Source organism: Protopterus annectens, chromosome 15.part0 (assembly GCF_019279795.1).
Source record: "Protopterus annectens isolate FY-2018-M chromosome 15.part0, PAN1.0, whole genome shotgun sequence".
Lineage (NCBI taxonomy): Eukaryota > Metazoa > Chordata > Ceratodontiformes > Protopteridae > Protopterus > Protopterus annectens.
This window is the reverse complement of record NC_056749.1, coordinates 535,617,864-535,636,913: the sequence shown is the minus strand read 5'-3', so window position 1 is coordinate 535,636,913 and position 19,050 is coordinate 535,617,864.

Below are 19,050 nucleotides of genomic sequence, written 5' to 3'. Positions count from 1 at the left end.
TGGAATAGGTTATTTTGAGCACAAAAATTGAAACTGGCTAGGTTTAAAATGGCCCTCAAGTGCAGCTAGCCTAGTACACACACACACACACACACACACACACACACACACACACACACACACACACACACATATATATATATATATATATATATATATATATATATATATAAACTGAAGTAGTCCCTCTAGATCATTGTATTTAATTTATTAGAATGTTACCTGACTCACAAATGCATAAAGCCAAACTTCACAATCAGGTGTGACTCTAGTGAAGGGAACAGCAACTATAAATGTACGGCATAACTCTGATTGACCATACAAAAAGAAATGCATGTAATTACAGTGTAATTCTGTATATGAATATATAACTAAAGATACATAAAGATGAAATACAAATTTAGCTGAGCTAATGCAGTTAACATCTAGTTACTAATAATGAATATTTGGATTATTCAGTCAACTGAGATGAATTTGATAAAATAGGTAAGCCACATTTAGAAACAACATAAGTAAAGCTTATGTTACACCACAGTTGCATTTCTATTGTCTGAGGAAATGTTTCATGAATGTTTGTCTACTTGCATGGTAGTTTGCAAGGGCCTTAGACTAAAGCAAAGACTGTTTTTAGGTTCATAAGTTCATAGGTATATACTTGGCTAATGACCACTGCATCCTTTATAGGTCTAACCAAGCATCCCAATTACACCTTACAGGTTATTGTATGGGGTATATGTAAGCTAGGGTTAGATTTACAGGCTGCTTCAGTCCAGTAGAGATATAGGTACTAGGTCCAGTTATCCAGGACGTATTTCCGATTTCCCATCTACTGGTCCAGATTCCTTTTGAATAGGGTTAGAGAAGAGCACTGCTTCAAATGTATGGGAAGCTTGCTTCACAGAAAGAAAATTCTATGAGACACATATCAGTCCCTCTAATGTGTACTATTTATGATGCAAGCAAAGTTTAAATCCCTAGATCAAATACTTCTGCTATTCATTTTGTAGATATGCAAAAGACCCAACAGAGTGGGATCCAAGGATGCCTTTTATGCCAGGCATAGATCGCCTCTCAACAGTCTGTAGTAACCAAAGTATAGAGATAGTAATTTGAAGAGATCTACATAGGACATGCTGTTTATGCCCTGTATTCTTTTGTGAAAGACCTCTGTGAATATCCCAGTCATTGCATGCGACTGGTCAGGTACATACCAAAAGGGGCACTGTACTCAATGATGGGCCTGGTAAGGGTTAAATACCATGGAATGATGACTTCCTTGGACCTAGGTGACTTTGCTTATAAACTGAGAAACATAGAATGATTTCCTTACTACCTTAGACACAGGTTGGTCAAAAGTCTGGTTACTGTCTACAACTATACCTAGATTCCTGACTATTGCTTCTACTCTTAGGGGTGTGCTATCAGTGAGGTAATTTTCTAGGGTGGCTGACTTCCCAAAGAGGGCAATTATACATTTCTTTGCAATGAACTTTAAACCATGAGTTTGGCACCAGTCATTTGCCTATGTTAGTCCCTCCTGTAGGATGATAGCATCTTGGGGGGATTCTCTGACTGCTCCTGGCTTGCAGTCATCAGCAAACATGGTCAGCCAGAGTCTCTTGACATTGACCTTAACTTCCAAGACGTATATGCCAAAAAAGCGTGGACCCAACACAGAACCTGAAAGACTAGTGACTGGCCTCTTTGCAGAGGTGGTCTTCCCTATTCTAACTTCCTTGGTCCTCTTTGAGAGCCAGCTGGTTATCCAGTGAGTAACAAAAGGGTTTATGCCTACATCCGTGAGTTTATTTACAATGCCCAAATGGGTATTTTAACAAACGCCTTAGCCAGGTCAAGGTAGACAGTATGCACCATTTTGCCCTCATCCATTGCCTTTATGACCTTCTCAAAGAAGTCCACCAGGTTGAATAGGCATAATCTGCCCTTAGGAAAACCAAACTGGGTTGGAACCTGTGTTTGAAGGTTTTAATGTCTCATTTTTCATTTCCATGATTATTCTTTCCATGGCTTTGCATATGAGACTAGTCAGATATGATTCTGTAGTTCCTGGGGTCTAGCAAAGTCCTGTCCTTGTGCAGAGGAATGAGCATTGCAGTTCTCCATTCATGTGGTACAAAGGCTGTCTGGTGGCTGTGGTTAAACAATAATTCCAATTGCCCATATAGGTCACATTTCAGGCTATTTAGGAGGCATCCTTTGATATTATTGGGGCTCATCATTGCAGTGTTCATGGCCTTAGAGAGTGCATCTAGGACTTGTACCCTAGTGATACTTGGTTCATCAGTTCATAGGTTGGTACTAGGCTATCAGCCCTAGGGCCTATACAAGCGTAGCCATAACAATTCCCTGGCTATTTCTTCCCACACTATTTACTTCCCTGGACCCCTGTCTAGCAGGGCAACTGACGTGATCCCCGGGGTGAATTTCCTTTCTCCCATCCAATCGTCAAGGTTCCTTTTGAAGAGGGCCAAAGAGGCACTCTGCTTGACATGTATGGGCAATCTATTCCAGAGTCTGGGGAGTCTCTGGGTCAGGAACCTATCCCTCCAGCATGTTTTGTTTATTGTGATGACAAGGTTTAGATCCCTGGAGCGTGTGGATTGGGATTTCTTTAAGTGTAGCATGTCCAACAGCTCTGGGTTTGACATGGCCTTGTATGTTAAGCAGAGATGGCCTCTGAGTAGATGAAATGTGACAGTATAGCTGGAGTTTTTTAAGGAGGTCAGCGTAAGGCATCTGCTTTAGGCCTGTGAGTTTTGTGTGATATTTTCTAAGAGTGGCTGGGGAGAGAGGGGAGTAAAACTGGAGCTGAATTTGTTGAACAACAAATTTGTATATCTTCAGGCTCTGAGTAGGTGTCTACATTTGCAATCAGTTCTGCACACTGCTGAGTGCTGCCTTTGAGGTTTTGGACTTAGCTAAAGAAAGCCTTGTGGTTTCCCTTTGCCTGGGAGGTTATCTTTACCTCATATTTGCCTCTAGTATTTGCCCTGTTGCTCATTACAATTGATGACACTGTTTTTATCATGCTGGGCATAGTCCTTCCTGGTCTTGGCTTTGACCTTTTTCTTTTGTTGTACAGCCTGTTATGTTTGGATTCCACCAGGGTGCTTTTTTTTTTTTTTGGTTAGCTTATTCCTGGTAGACATAGCTGTTTCTGTGCATTTATTATCATGGTTGTATAGGGCTTCTGTGAACAATTCCACATAGGCAGCAGTGTCTCCTGGGTTTTAGGAGGCTTGAAGTTTTGACTGGTTATCACTTAGTAGTAGAAAGTTTGCCTTAGAATAGTTCCTAAATGTTACAGGGTTAACCAGAGTCATAGAACTAATTTTTATTATGAAGAAGACAGCTTTGTGTTCTGGTTTTGTTAAAGAGGACACTACATTAGGGTAGGGGGTACAGCATTCTCCCATATTTGTGAGTGCCAGTTTGCACCCCTAGTGAGCATATTGACTACCTGGTACAAGATGCCTGTGTTTAAAAAGTCCAGGAATTTCTGGGCAGGTATGTTTGGGGCCATATGAGTATCCCATTTTACAGTGGGGTAGTTGAAGTCACCCATGACTATGATATTTGATTGAATGGTAAAGGCCAATAGTAAATCCAAATGTGAGTTATGGATTTCTTGGGTCATAGAGGGTGACCTGTAGCTTGCAAGGATATGATATGACACTTTACCCATGGAAATCTGGATATGGAGAAATTCAAGTACATTTAGTAGCATAACTAGGGTAGGGCAAGATGGGCAACTGCCCCAGGTGCAAAGTTTTGGGAGGCACATTCGGCCATCAATCATACTGATTGCACTGCTTTTTAGTGCAAAACTGACATTTAAAAGCTGGCATTTCATTTACGCTCTAACCTGAGCGCTGTAGCAAGCAGTTTAATACAATGTGTGAAAGGAGTGTTGGGGGCAGGGCACAAACATGGGACCTGAATGGCTGGGGCAGGAGGAAGGGAGGAAGTGTTATGCATCTGGCCACCTGGTTGGTGTACCGTAGAAGGTAAAGCTGTGGGTGAGGATGCACAGATTGGATACTGCAGTTTTCCAGAAGTCCTTTGTGCCTTTGGGGCACTAGTTTGTGGGAATGGCATAAGGCCCTGTTGAGCCAACTATGCTTCTGAGTACATTGTCCTCTTCGACTAGTCTTGAGGTGAGTTTGTTGTTGATATAGATTGAGACACCTTCACCTTTGGAAACTGCCTGTGGAGTAGCTGGTCTGAATGTGTGGAAGGCATTGTATCCTTGCACTGTTATGGTGCTGTCTGCAGCTTTAAACCATTGGCCAGATTTAACAAAGCCTACACTAAGTGTATACAGTATGTATTCAAGACATTCTTATCACATTTTTTGCTTTCTAGTCACTCAGAAAGATTACACTAAAGTGTACATGTAGTCTACACTTTCTGGTAACCTTTATGGATCCCTGTCAATATTTAAAGCTGCAAGAATATCAGCAGGAAAACTAAAATTAGGAGGAAGAAGGTGTGAGTTATGTCTGTATTGTCTGTTCACTCAGAACAGTGTATGCTTAGTGTACATTTAGTGTAGGCATTATTGAATCATGGGGTATGCCTTAGTAACTGCAAAGATATCCATATTTCCAGGGTGAGGAGAGCCTGAAGGAAGTAGAATTCCTTCTTTAGGCTCTTGGTATTGAGCAGTAACACCTTCGGATTCCCTTGGCTTGGCTTTGCTATGTCAGAAGGTTGATCAGTTTGGCATTATCTACAAAAGGCACTATGGGAGGACAATGTTTAGCCAATATCCAGAGGGGACAGGTGCAGATCATTCTTGGCAAAGCAACGTGGTCTGTTGACAATATCCTCCCATGCTGATAAATATTATACCCCCTTGGAATAACACAAGAAACTAAATCAGTTATTTAACTCAGTCATCTTTTTACCATATTGTGGCATCAGTGACAGACACATACCAGTCTGAGACACACAGAGTTACATAATGTCTCTTTTCACATAGTCCAGGAAGGTACGTTTGCACCCACATGGACTATGACTGAGTCATACTGGCACATGTGGTCTAATGTGGCCACTGTTTGTGGGATACTGCTGTGTGGGGTTGGTCACTATTTCTCTCTTCCTCCTCTATTGTACAACAACTGTTGTGCAACCATGGTGTTAGTATATATAAATAAGTGGTGTGAAAATACCAATTTAAATGTTTTATTGCTTTCAGAGTGTTATTTTGATGTACATACATACATCAAAATAATGTTTCTGCTAGAATTCCTCATGGTAGTTACTTAATTAATGCAAGGAATATATCCCTCTCTGTATATATATATATATATATATATATATATATATATATATATTGATTGGCTGCTCTCATGTGCAGAAACATACCATCACCTCAGTCAGCTTTTTGGGGATGGGTGACCTGGATACATAAATGGCAGTAGCTAACTCCTGGATGTTATGCATGATAGCAACCAGCTCCTGGATGGCACACATGGCAGTAGCTAGCACCTGGATGGCATGCAAAGCAATAGACTGGATCTGGATTGCACTGGACCTCTTTACATCTGAAAATATACTGTAGAGTTGAAACTGTCAAATTAGTCATAGGAGACTCAATTGTGAGATGCACAGATGTGCCCCTCACCAGGCTGGCTCAAGAGAAAGTCACAGTTAGTTGTTTGTCGGGTGCAGAATCCGCCGTATCATCAATGCACTCAAGTCTCTCAACAGGTATTGTTATGACTCTGTTATGGTCCATGTTGGAGTGAATGACTTGAGACATACTTCCCTGCACTATATGAAGAGAGACATGATCAAGCTCACTGAGTATGTGTCCCAGGCAGGTATGTTCCTAGCCTTAAGCAGCATTCTACTGTCATCCAAAAGTATGCCTCAATACAAACAGAAAATGATTGACTTTAACAATTACCTTAGTTTCTGGTGTCATTCCAAAGGGATCCAGTGTCTGACAGTCTGGGATGACATGATTGACAAGCCACAATGCTTTGCCAGAGATGGCCTGCATCTGTATCCCTTGGGCTTCAGGCTCCTGACAAAGGCTCTTGCCTCCCCCATAGTGCCTTTTTTAGGTAATGCCATGAGGTCAAAACTACCAACATGAAAATTTCATCAAAACATAAATTAAAGGTCATGCTGCTAAATGCTAGGAGTCCAAACATGAAACTGCACCCATTGCAAGCATTCTTAACCCTGGAAGAAGCTGACATTTGTGCAGTCACAGAAACCTGGTTCAAAGCTGTGGAGAGCACCCCAGCAATACCAGGATACTCATCCTATCATTCAGACCCCAAAACATGGACAGCAAAACAAAAGGAGGTGGAGTTGCAATATATATAAAAGACATACACGTCTCTAGGCTGGTCAAACATTATGAAGCAGAGGAAACACTCCAGGTGCAGTTAACAATTGACAAGACCCCTATTCAAATCATAGCTAGCTACAGGCCTCCAACTCTGACTCAAGATGCCCACTCCACCTATCTGGACCTCTTCAAATCTATCAAGATTCAACCCATTACCCTGATCCTGGGCGACTTTAACTATCCGACCACAGAGTGGAAGAAATACTCATGCCAAAACACAAATGCCCAGAGATTCCTTGATTTTATTAATGCAAATTCCTTGGACCAGTTGGTTGACACCTCCACATAAGGTGAAAATATCTTGGTCTTGGTATTAACCAACATGAGTAACCACTGCAGCATCCCTCCAGTTTCATCATCCCTGGTAAGATCTGACCATAAAGCAGTCACTTTCAAAGCCACCATATACCCCAACCCCCCCCCCCCCCCAGCTAGGGTCAAACAAAATAACTTCTCCAAAGCTGATTACAACCTCCTGCGGGAAGGTATAAACACCTTCACAGCACCTTTCCCCTCCACAGGAACTGGCACATATGTCCATATGTACACCAAAGTACTATATGAGCATTTATATAGCTGCATGGAATCAGGAATACCAGTCAGGATGAAATCATCCTCCTCAAGGAAGAGTAAACCAGTCTGGTGGACAGCTACAATAGATAAACTCTATAATAAAAGGAAAAAATTGCTGTCCAGGACCAAGAAGGAGTACGTGCCTAATTGGAAGCAATCTCTCCTTAGCCTGAACAAGCAAATTAGAACACTAGTGAAATCCTCCAAAACAAACTTCGAGTCCAAACTGGCCACATCTACTAAAGACAAACATAAGGCATTCTCCACGTATGTCCACAATCCCAAGGGAAGCACCCAGATCTACTCAGAACTGGTGGTCAAGGACACCACATACACAAGCCCTGTAGATACAGCCAACCTGCTGACAGACAGATTCATTGAAAACTTCACTCCTCTGTCCTCCCCATCAGTAAAACAGGACATTCCCAGCACCTGTCCCCTCCCCTTATCTCTAGTGAGCAAGTCATCACTGGCCTCTCCGAGGCAAAAAATTCAGCCTGCATGGGACCCAATAACATCCCAGGCTGCATCCTACATAAACTCAGGCAGGAACTTGCAGCACCATTAGGCAATCTATTTAATCAAAGCTTGAGTACCAGCTTCATACCAGCCAAGTGGAGGACAGCTACTGTCATCCCTTTGCACAAAGGTGGAGTATCCACCGATCCAGGAAATTATAGACCCATCAGCCTAACTAGCCTGATCTGCAAGGCCATGGAGTGGATTATCATGGACCTTATTAACAAGGGCATTGGCAACCTCCAGATACTTGATCTCACACAGTTTATTTTTGTTAAGGGGAGGTCATGCCCGTTAAATTTGGTTGACTTCTTTGAGACAGTCACCAAGGCCATTGACGAGGGGAAGACGGTGCACATCACCTACCTTTACCTGACCAAAGCCTTTGATACTCTTCCCCACTCAGGTATAACAGATAAAGTCTCTCAACTAGGCATCAATCCATATGTTACCAGATGGGTAGAAAACTGGCTCACTGATAGAACCTACCTAGTCAAAATAGGGGAAGACACCTCATGTAGAAGACCCATAACAAGCGGTGTACCCCAGGGATCGGTCTTGAGGCCTCTGGTGTTTGGGATATACTTTCAGAGGTACAGGCCAAATCTAGTGGGTTATGGCTGACCAAGTTTGCAGATGACTGCAGGCTGGGTGCTGTCATCAATTCCCCTAGTGATGTAGATATCCTCCAAGAGGGTCTCACCCAAACAAGTGACTGGTGCCAGAAACATGGCCTCAAACTGAGTGCCCTTTTGGGGAGAGTGACTTCTCCACAAATTATCACATTGATAATAAGGCACTAAACACACAATCAGTCATGAGGAACTTGGGCACCCAGGTTGATAGCAAACTGACTTTCGACCACCATATTTCCTCAGTTGTATGGAAAGCTTTCTTCATGGCCCACCTCATTTATAAGGGTATCTCATCCAGGGACAAGGTGGTCATAACATCCCTGTATTCTTCCCTTATAAGACCCATTATTGAGTACAATGCCCCTTTCGGCATGTACCTCACAAAGCACATGCAGGAGCTGCAGAGACCACAGAGGTTCCTTACCAGGAGAATCCAGGGCCTCAAACATCTACTCTACACAGATAGGCTAAAAGCCCTGTCCCTCTACTCAGTCTCCTACAGACTCCTCAGAGGTGACCTCTGTTTGGCATACAAAGCAATCCCAGACTCCGACCTGATGGGACTGCTGCATATCTGCAGGTCAAGCTCCACTCGAGTAACCCACACGCGTGACCTCAGCCTGCTGTGAGACATCAATAGAACTTGTTGGTGGGACAGATTTGTGTCCCAGAGACTCCCCTTTTTGTGGAATAGACTCCTTCCTCACATAAAGCAGAGTACCTTATTAAACCTTTTTAAGTGCAACCTGGATAACTGAAAATACACCCCTGGGATTCCATCTGTGTCCCTGCTGGACAGTGGCATAAGGTGCTGACTTGTTGGAACATAGGATACATTCTTGGCTAGGTTTGTAAGGGCCTCAGGCCCAATAGCCTAGTAATTTCCTATGATCCTATGAACTGTGCAGTAATTTGAGGTCAAGGCTGGATGGAAGGTATACCAACATCCAGTGCAGTACCAATATCTAATCTGTCATGTTTTCCCAACAGGAAACCATGGTGGTCAGATGCAGCTGCAGCAGCTCTGTTCCCCTCAGGGGAACTTGAGCCAGTGCCTATACCATAATATTCTCCTATTCTCCACCCTGTTTGTGCAACCATGTGGAATATGTTCATATTCTCAGTGAGTGACACCAACATACAAGCAATAACATCAGACACTTTAGCTGTATGCACATCAGTCATATGCGGAGTCTTGCACAGTGGGATGTACATCATCATCGTCATCATCTTGTATTATGTATGAAACAGATTAACGGTACACAAGTTATTATGGTGCCTCCCCAAACGAAGGCAAGATAAAGACGTATACAGTGCTTGGTCACATATACTATGATCTATACAGCTATGCATCTGTACAGTTATGTATGCCTGTCTGGGCTAGATGACACACAGCCTGTATACCCATGGTACCTAGAAAGGTAACGCTGAAGACAGGATAAATGAAAGTCAGTGTGGTATAGCAGTATTAAATAACTCATTTTTAAAATTGTAAGTGTAACACTGACCAAGATAATGATCATGAGAACCGTGAGACCTCATGTCTCAAAACGAACAGACACTAGAAGGCTCAGATGAAACAATCCAGTTATTTATTCAGGATTAAGTGCTTTCGTCAAGCTTATAACAAGACTTACTCAGAATCCAAATACTATTCAGTCACATCACCCTATTTTTATAATGCCCCTTTCAAACAACACATGCTAAAAGTAACCAACAGATTTGAGGAAACTGAATTTCAGGTTACTGTTCAATGAGAATGCTGCTGTACAGGAATTAAGTGTGTTACACAGAGGTAGTGTGTTCAGCCCTCCCTTGGCTTTACTGCTTATTATTTTTGAAAAATTGTGTGATTTTTCAATTTAGGGAATTTTTGCAATATACGAAAAATATACCCCCTTATAATAATTTATCTGATAGTGAAAGAAAGTTACTTAAGGAATTGATAGGAAATAAAAACATCAGGGTTATGAAACCCAATAAAGGAGGGGGCATAGTGATTATGACCAAAACTGATTATTCTAATAGAATGCAAGTTCATTTATTTAAGAAGAGTGTTATGAAGAAACGTCCCTTAATTTTATCAACATGTCTTATGGTAAAATATGTTTTTTCTTGCAAGATATGTTAGAACAGGCTGAAATAACTCAGGAAATATTTGAATTTTTAAAGGTAAAATTTCCTATTATTCTGCCTATATTTTTATCCCCAAAATCCACAAAAGTTTGTTAGATCCCCGATGAGTCCAATTGTGTCTGCTAGTACAGTATTATGCATCCAATGGCAAAATATATAGATGAGAAAGTCAAAGTTTTGCTAGGTGGATATACACATATATGCAAAGATTCATGGGATGTTTTGTGCAAATTGAGAAAGGTAAAATTCAGTCCAGATTTAGCATTTGTGACGATAGATGTAGTACATTTATTTAATACAATACCTCAAGATCAGGGTCTAGAAATATTTTCAGATTTTTTAGTGGAATTGGTGGTTTACAGTTCCAATGAAATGAACGTGTTAAGCACACTATTGGAATTGGTGTTAAAATACAACTTTGTATTTATGGATGGACAATTTTTTCATCAGAAAAGGGGAATAGCGATGGGGGCATGATGTGCCCCAATATTTGCCAATATAGCGCTTCTTCAATTGGAAAAACTATTTGTTTTCAATAAGTATGATGCAACTGTATGTGTAGTTCTGGATGATATCTTTATAGCATGAGGTATTAGTGAGATTGGAATACAACAATTTGTAGAGTATTTGAATACTACTACTTCTTTAAAATGTACATGCAGTTATAATAGGTATAGCATCAATTATTTAGATGTACTAGTGTTCAAAGATATGGATAAAGTGAGCATTCAAAGTTCTATTTTTAGGAAGACTACTTATCCCAATAGTTTTTTGCACTATGACAGCAGCCATCCCAATCACTAGAAAAGGAGCATAGTCAAGGGACAATTTGTATGATTAGCCTGGATGATTTCTGACAATAATGGATGTGAGCAGGAGCGTAATTATTTAACAGAATTATTTAAAGCTAAGGGGTATCCTTTGAGTTTAATTCTGAGTATTTTAGGGGAAGTTTCAGATAAAAGGAAAGAGGGAACATTAATGCCCATACTTACATCTAATCAGGGAATTAATGGTATTGATAAAAGGGAGTGGGAAACAAAACAAATTTTGTTGTGCTTTTACGACAATTTATAGACATGATTATTGAGGGATTTTCAGAATTTTAAGGAATAACTGGAGCATTTTCCAATGTTTTGACAGATTAAATGACCTGGTGGGGTACAAACCATTGATGTTTTTTCATAGAGGAAGGTCTTTAAAGAATATATTGGAGAGTGTTAACCAGATAGGGAATATGAGTAGTAAGAAGCAGGGTACTTTCAAATGTGGATCTTGCACTCAGTGCAAACACATTATGGAATCAGTAAAAGTAAAAGCGAATGGACAGACTGTCCATATCCCCTTTCATTGTACCTGTAAAACTTTAGGGCTTGTTTATCTTGCCATGTGTAAAAACTATAAAAGTTTTTATGTAGAGAAAACGATTCGGAGGTTCAGAGATAGAATCTATGAACACAGGAATGACATAAAGAATATGCAATTAAAGAATGCTTTATACAAACATGTGGCAAAGTATCCTAACCATTATTTTTTTATTTTTTGGGTTGGATACAATTTATAATAGTCCTTTAGGGGGGCCATGGGCAGAATTAATAGAACATAAAGATACCTTATGGCAGCTAAAGTTAATTGCCTGTGCACCACCAGGTTTAAATGAATTTATATCTATCAGTAGCATTTTAAAGCTTATGTGATATAGAGTTTAACATTTTAAAATGTTTATGTTATACAGAGTTTGAAGTTTTATTATGTTTTGTAGTTTTTGTATATTACAACTTTTTAAATATTTTGTATTAGAAATGTTTAGTGATTGTGATGTAACTAATTGAGAGTATAAGTTTATTGGTTACTTTTAGCATGTGATGTTTGAAAGGGGCATTATAAAAACAGAGTGATGTGCCTGAATGGTATTTGGATTCTGAGGAAGTCTTGTTATAAGCTTGACGAAAGTGCTTATCCCTGAATAAATAACCGGCTTGTTTCATCTGAGCCTTCTTGTGTCTGTTTGTTTTGTAGTTTGGATTCTCATTTTACTGTAGACCTCATATCTCCTACACCAACATCAAAGGCACCACCAGGCATTTTACTTTATTTATTTTATTTCACTTAACATTTTAGTTATTGGTCTTTTTTTGGTACAACACAGGAACTCCAAGGAGAACAAATAAGGCATCACAGCAAAATTATAAATGAACAGTAAAAAAAAAATTAACATGTATAAATAAGCAATAACCTTCAATAAAACAAAAAGCAGTTATTAGTAGTACAAAAAAGCTTGAGAATACACCTAATTTAAAATAAAAATATGAAATACTGATGAAATTAAAGACAGGAATATTTACAAAGTAAAATTGCTAAGTTGAATGAAGTATTTATTCTATGTAAATTAGAGCATGATTCTGGATGAAGTGAACTGAGTTTGCAGACAAGGATATTAGAAAGGCCTCTCTGAGTGTGAGTTAGCCATAGCTGACAACCTCCCCCTCCCTGTACTTGTAATATTCCATGCTGCATAGGACTTCCATGTCTGTTTAGTAACATTGCCAATTATGTCAGTAACTCTTTACTGGTAATGCAGGAATGGCCAGTAACTGCACTGACCTACTGGGACTATGTTGGAGAGCTCTGTCATAGCCAGTGACTGCACTGACCTGCTCTTGGCTGTGAACGAAAGTCCTGTCATAACCATTGCTTTACTAACCTGCTGTCTTTCTAGCCACCATCACCCATATCCAGCACTGTTAGACAATGCTCCCTTACCTCCTGCAAAAGGGTTACATTTCTTTTAAAACAGTAACATTTTCCTGCCTTTGCCCATCTGCCGCTTGACACTGCCCAACCTATAAACACATCACAGGCACAAAAAAAAAACAGCATGTGATATGAAATACACTGGTATCTGATAAAACACAGCCATCCTATTTTTTCATAACCAAATGCTGAACACTATACCAGTCAAATTCTTTCATTAGGTGAACAACACAGGCACAGGTCCTGATATCTAGCAATACGACTTATAAATTAGGCAGTGATATTCTACAGTGTGGCATTAGCCTAGCATTTTAATGAACCACATATTATTTACTGCTAAAACATTAACTCTTTCATATCAGTAATAATGCACTAATATAGAACTTGATGCAGGTGGCCTCAGAATGAATATATATCTAAAATATTGTCTCAAATAATGTTCATCTTTTTTCAGAATTAATGTATGGATGGCAATGCACCATGGATACTTGCTACTTTTGTGCTATTTTTATTGTTTTTTTTTTTTCTGATTTGTGCCATTCTTGGTCAATAAGCCTCATATAATGCCCTTAACTAGTTAAGTCTGCATCTAAAGGTGACCAAAGCATCCTTGCTAATCATTGTATTGTGCAACTAGATGACAACTAGCATGGCAGTATTGATGTAAACATATAACTAACTGCACCAGCTCTCGCATGATTCTGGCATTCCCAATCACATTAGACCAAACCTCAAAACACTGGATGTTGAAAATCATGAAAAATACTGAATATGGAATCTCTCTACCACTGTGGACCCAAGAACAAGAGCTAACCTTTTCTGTCAAATGAGTTCAGGATTGATGTTTTTGGTTTTGTGTACCTCGATTAAATGGCTGTCAGCCTACTGCACACCTATCGTCCATGTGTTTGATAGCGAGTTTTACATGAGATTTAGTAAAGGGTTCCTTGTAAGGTATTGTCACAAGGCAAACAGATGCTGGTTATAACATGTGACAGACAAGTTCTACACTGAGGATGTACAAGCTGCTTGTTGCAGCACGTGCAGTAGAATGACAGCATCAGTACATTTTAAAAATGAGACTTTCCTCTGTTCTGTTTGCACCTTCAGTATAAGCAGTGACTATTCAAGCATGTGAAAGAGGATTTAAAAATATAAATGTCATGGATAAACCATTCTGCAATCTGTTAGCCAGTACATCAGTTAGTGTTCTTGCTGATACAGTAACCTGATGTTCCAGAACTTGAAAAAGGTGTGCCAGAAGAAGGAGGCAGGTACAGACGTAGGTAATTACAGAGGAAGGAGATGGGTACAGAAGGAGGTAGATACAAAAGAAGGAGATGGATACAGTAGAACGGTTATCCAAGAGTAGTAAGTGTTGCACTCCATATGCTATTAACTTTGTTGTTTCTTTACTATATCAGTATAATAATTTATCAGTGCAGGAATTGATACTGTCAAACCTCTGTCATAAGTGTCAGTTATATTTTGTGTGTGTGTGTGTGTGTGTGTGTGTGTGTGTGTGTGTGTGTGTGTGTGTGTGTGTGTGTGTGTGTGTGTGTGTGTGTGTGTGTGTGTGTGTGTGTGTGTTATGTATGTTGTTGGATGCCCTGTTACAAGCAGTAGCATTGCAGGTATACAACTGTCACCAGTAGAAGCAATACCATCATGGTTTTTAGAATAATTGTGTACAAGCCTTCCATGATGTCTTTGGCACAGCTGTAAACCTGTATTACAGTGTTACTCCTGCAAACAGACTTTGCTGATAATATTTTCTCTATTCCAGCAATCTGTTGTGGGGCCTACTTCAGCACATTTCAGTGGTACTCTTGAAGGCCGCATAGGTATGTAGCATCTATATAGTTACATTTAAGGGCTCAAGATGTATTATCTATATATGCATCTGTCTTTAGGGAGTTGGATATCTTATGGACATATAGCTGTGGTACACTTTCATGTGTGGCACATGGAGAGTAAGCAGAAGGCAGAACAGACAAGGGGAAGAGGGAAAACAAGCTGACATGCTAATAATACTAAGTGGTACTACTAATGTTCATATCTGACTTCTCCCACTACAGGGGCAGGATCATGTTAGTAATACTAAGTGTTACTACTAATGTTCATATCTGGCTTCTCCCACTGCAGGGGCAGGACCATGTTAGTAATACTAAGTGTTACTGCTAATGTTCATATCTGGCTTCTCCCACTGCAGGGTCAGGACCATGTTAGTAATACTAAGTGTTACTACTAATGTTCATATCTGGCTTCTCCCACTGCAGGGTCAGGATCATGTTAGTAATACTAAGTGTTACTACTAATGTTCATATCTGGCGTCTCCCACTGCAGGGGCAGGACCATGTTAGTAATACTAAGTGTTACTGCTAATGTTCATATCTGGCTTCTCCCACTGCAGGGGCAGGACCATGTTAGTAATACTAAGTGTTACTACTAATGTTCATATCTGGCTTCTCCCACTGCAGGGGCAGGACCATGTTAGTAATACTAAGTGTTACTGCTAATGTTCATATCTGGCTTCTCCCACTACAGGGGCAGGACCATGTTAGTAATACTAAGTGTTACTACTAATGTTCATATCTGGCTTCTCCCACTGCAGGGGCAGGACCATGTTAGTAATACTAAGTGTTACTACTAATGTTCATATTTGGCTTCTCCCACTGCAGGGGCAGGACCATGTTAGTAATACTAAGTGTTACTACTAATGTTCATATCTAGCTTCTCCCACTGCAGGGGCAGGATCATGTTAGTAATACTAAGTGTTACTACTAATGTTCATATCTGGCTTCTCCCACTGCAGGGGCAGGACCATGTTAGTAATACTAAGTGTTACTACTAATGTTCATATCTGGCTTCTCCCACTGCAGGGGCAGGATCATGTTAGTAATACTAAGTGTTGCTACTAATGTTCATATCTGGCTTCTCCCGCTGCAGAGGCAGGATCATGTTAGTAATGCTAAGTGTTACTAATAATGTTCATATCTGGCTTCTCCCACTGCAGAGGCAGGATCACCCATACGAAAGAGGCATGACATGCACAAGACAGGGTAGTGCAATCAAGGCCAGACAGCACTGAGCCAGAGCCCTAACACCCATTCCACAGCAGCAGACTCTCCATTGGTTCAGCTAATGGAGGAAAATATAGACCATCCCTGCCAGCACAGTTGCAAAAGATGCAGTGCCTTCAGAAATCCATTGCTCATGACCTGTAAGGGGGGCACCAGTTTAGTGAGCAGTCCTCACAGACTAATTAATAAAGATCTGGCAATCAAAAAAAGGAGACAAGTTTGTATATTGGTTGTTATTTCATTTCAATAGTATGCATTTATTTTGTTGTCGTTGTTTTTGTTGTTGTCTAATCGCACATTTATTTAGATAATTATACAAATATACCTGTGACGTCTTAGACTGCATGCATGCATCCATAAATTCTAATAAATTCTAATATAATACAAACCTACATTCATAATGCATTTCTAGAGAGGCAGATAATGTATAACTGGTGTTTATATATATATAGTAAGATATAGATATAGCCTTTTTTTCATAGGCCTTTTCATAGGTTAGTACTAGGCTAACTGCCCCTGCGAGCCATTTTAAGCTAAGCCAATTATCCCTTGTGAGATTCAAACCCTGTACCTTGTGTTTGTAAGGCAAACACCTTAACCATTAGGCCACCCTTCCAACAATTTACAGATATAGCTGTGTAAACCTGGGGAATGGGGCGCAGACAATAATTGATTTTGATGATTTTATTCTCAATGTAACAGACCCTATTAGTTCAAACAATAACTGCACAGCGGTTACACACAACAATTTTAGTATTTTTAACTATACAGAGCTACCAGTCACTCCTGAGTTTTTTGAACTGTTTACCAAGGGTCTTCATTATGTACCCTCTAGACCTTCAGATTTGCCTCGATTGCTTATTAAATTGAAACTTTTTATTAGGAATTTAAATCTCTCTTTGTACTTTAAGGGCCAACAGGTTCTTGACAATTCTATTAGTAGAAGCAGTACATTTAATCCACCTACGCATCCTAGTTTGAAAGTTTATGAGGAACTAATAGAAAAAACACTTAGAATGAATCATGCTAGTTGCTCTAATCTCTCTACGAACAATTTTAATTCTAAATTACAGGAAGTGGTTGACTTGTTGAAAAAAGAAAAAATCAGAGTTATGAAACCCGATAAAGGTGGGGGGTGGTCTTAATGCACTTTTTTGATTATGAGAACTATATCCATAATATTTTACAAGACATGGATACATATGAGCAAATCTCAAAAAATGAACTCAATGTTGCATACGCTAAAATCAAATACACCTTACAAGACCACCTAACCCAAGGGGTAATTAATGAAAAGTTGTTCAACTATTTAAATGTATCTAACCCTAAAATTCCAGTTCTGTTCGGAATACCTAAGGTTCATAAGGGATTGGAACCTCTCAAATTCAGGCCAATTGTGGCAGGTACGGGAGGTATTACTGAACCTTTGAGCAAATTTGTTGAACACAATTTAAAGCATTTTGTGTCTACACTTCCTTTCATTTGCAAAGATTCATGGGAGTTTTTAGCTAATATCCCCCTTAATGTCTACAACCCTGATTTATTAATGGTGACTATAGATGTCATTGAATTATCTCCAAGCATACCACACACTATTGGAATAGATTGGTTCACTGAGATACTTGCCACTGAATCAGGTTTAAGTAATAACACAGTTAACCTCATAGCCGAATTCATGGACACTATTTTGCATAATAACTTCATTTATTTCAGTGGTGAATTTTTTAGGCAGAACAAAGGAGTTGCCATGGGCGCTCCTTGTGCATCATCATATGCAAACATAGTGTTGCACAAATGGGAGAAATCATATATACATTCATCTAAATGGAAAGAGTTTATACTATATTATAAACGTTATCTTGATGATATCTGTATATTGTGGCAAGGTACTAGAGGCAGTTTTCTTGAATTTTTTGATTACATTAACTCCACGACAGAATTTTTATCCTTCACTTATGACATTAGTGAACATTCTTTACATTATTTGGATGTGCTTTTAACTAAGGACAAGGTGAACGGGCATTTCCAAACACAAATTTTTAGAAAGAACACTTTTTCTAACGCATTTTTGCATTTTGATAGTTCTCACCCTATTTACATCAAGAAGGGTATAGTTAGAGGCAAACTTATACGGGCCTCAAGGATGTGCAGTTCCCTTGAACTATTTTTAAAAGAGACACTCTTTTTGACTGCTTTATTTGAGGAGAGAGGTTATCCTTCTCACTTGATTCATTCTCTAATTTCAGAGATTTTGTTAAAAAGAGATTTGTCTTATCCTCCTCTTTTAGGAAAAGGACTCCCCTTGCCTAAAACTATTAAATCAGGACATTTGGAAACACAAAAGATTTTTTCATACACATACACAGAAGACGCACACTTTATTGAAAATACTGTGCGTTCCTTTTGGCCTATTTTGACAGCACAAGACGAGATTAAAGCATTTCTTCCTGATAGGGTACATTTCATCAGGAAGCGGGACATAAATTTAAAGGGTATGTTTGAGCAAGTTTCTTATACTCAGAATTTTAATTATAGTAACCCCTTATCGAAGAAGAAAGGCTCATTTTAATGTGGTATGTGTAAACAATGTGGATATATGTTGCAAGATGATCATATTTATTTGCCATCTAGAAAACGTACACTAAGGGCACAGGAACATTATACTTGCAATTCTTTTGGGGTAGTTTATTTGGGTATCTGTTTGGCTTGCCATGGTTTTTATGTGGGGAAGACAACTAGAGTGCTCAAGAAAAGGATTTACGAACATATATATGACATTGAGAAGAAAAAAGAGAGCAATGAATTTTTTAGGCACTCTTTGACTTGTACCCACATGATCATCAGATTCTTTGTTCTTGAGCGTGTAAATCAAGATCCCAGAGGTGGTGATTGGGAGAATTATCTTGAGAACAGAGAACTGATATGGCAGCTAAAACTTGACGCTACCAGATTTCCAGGGATG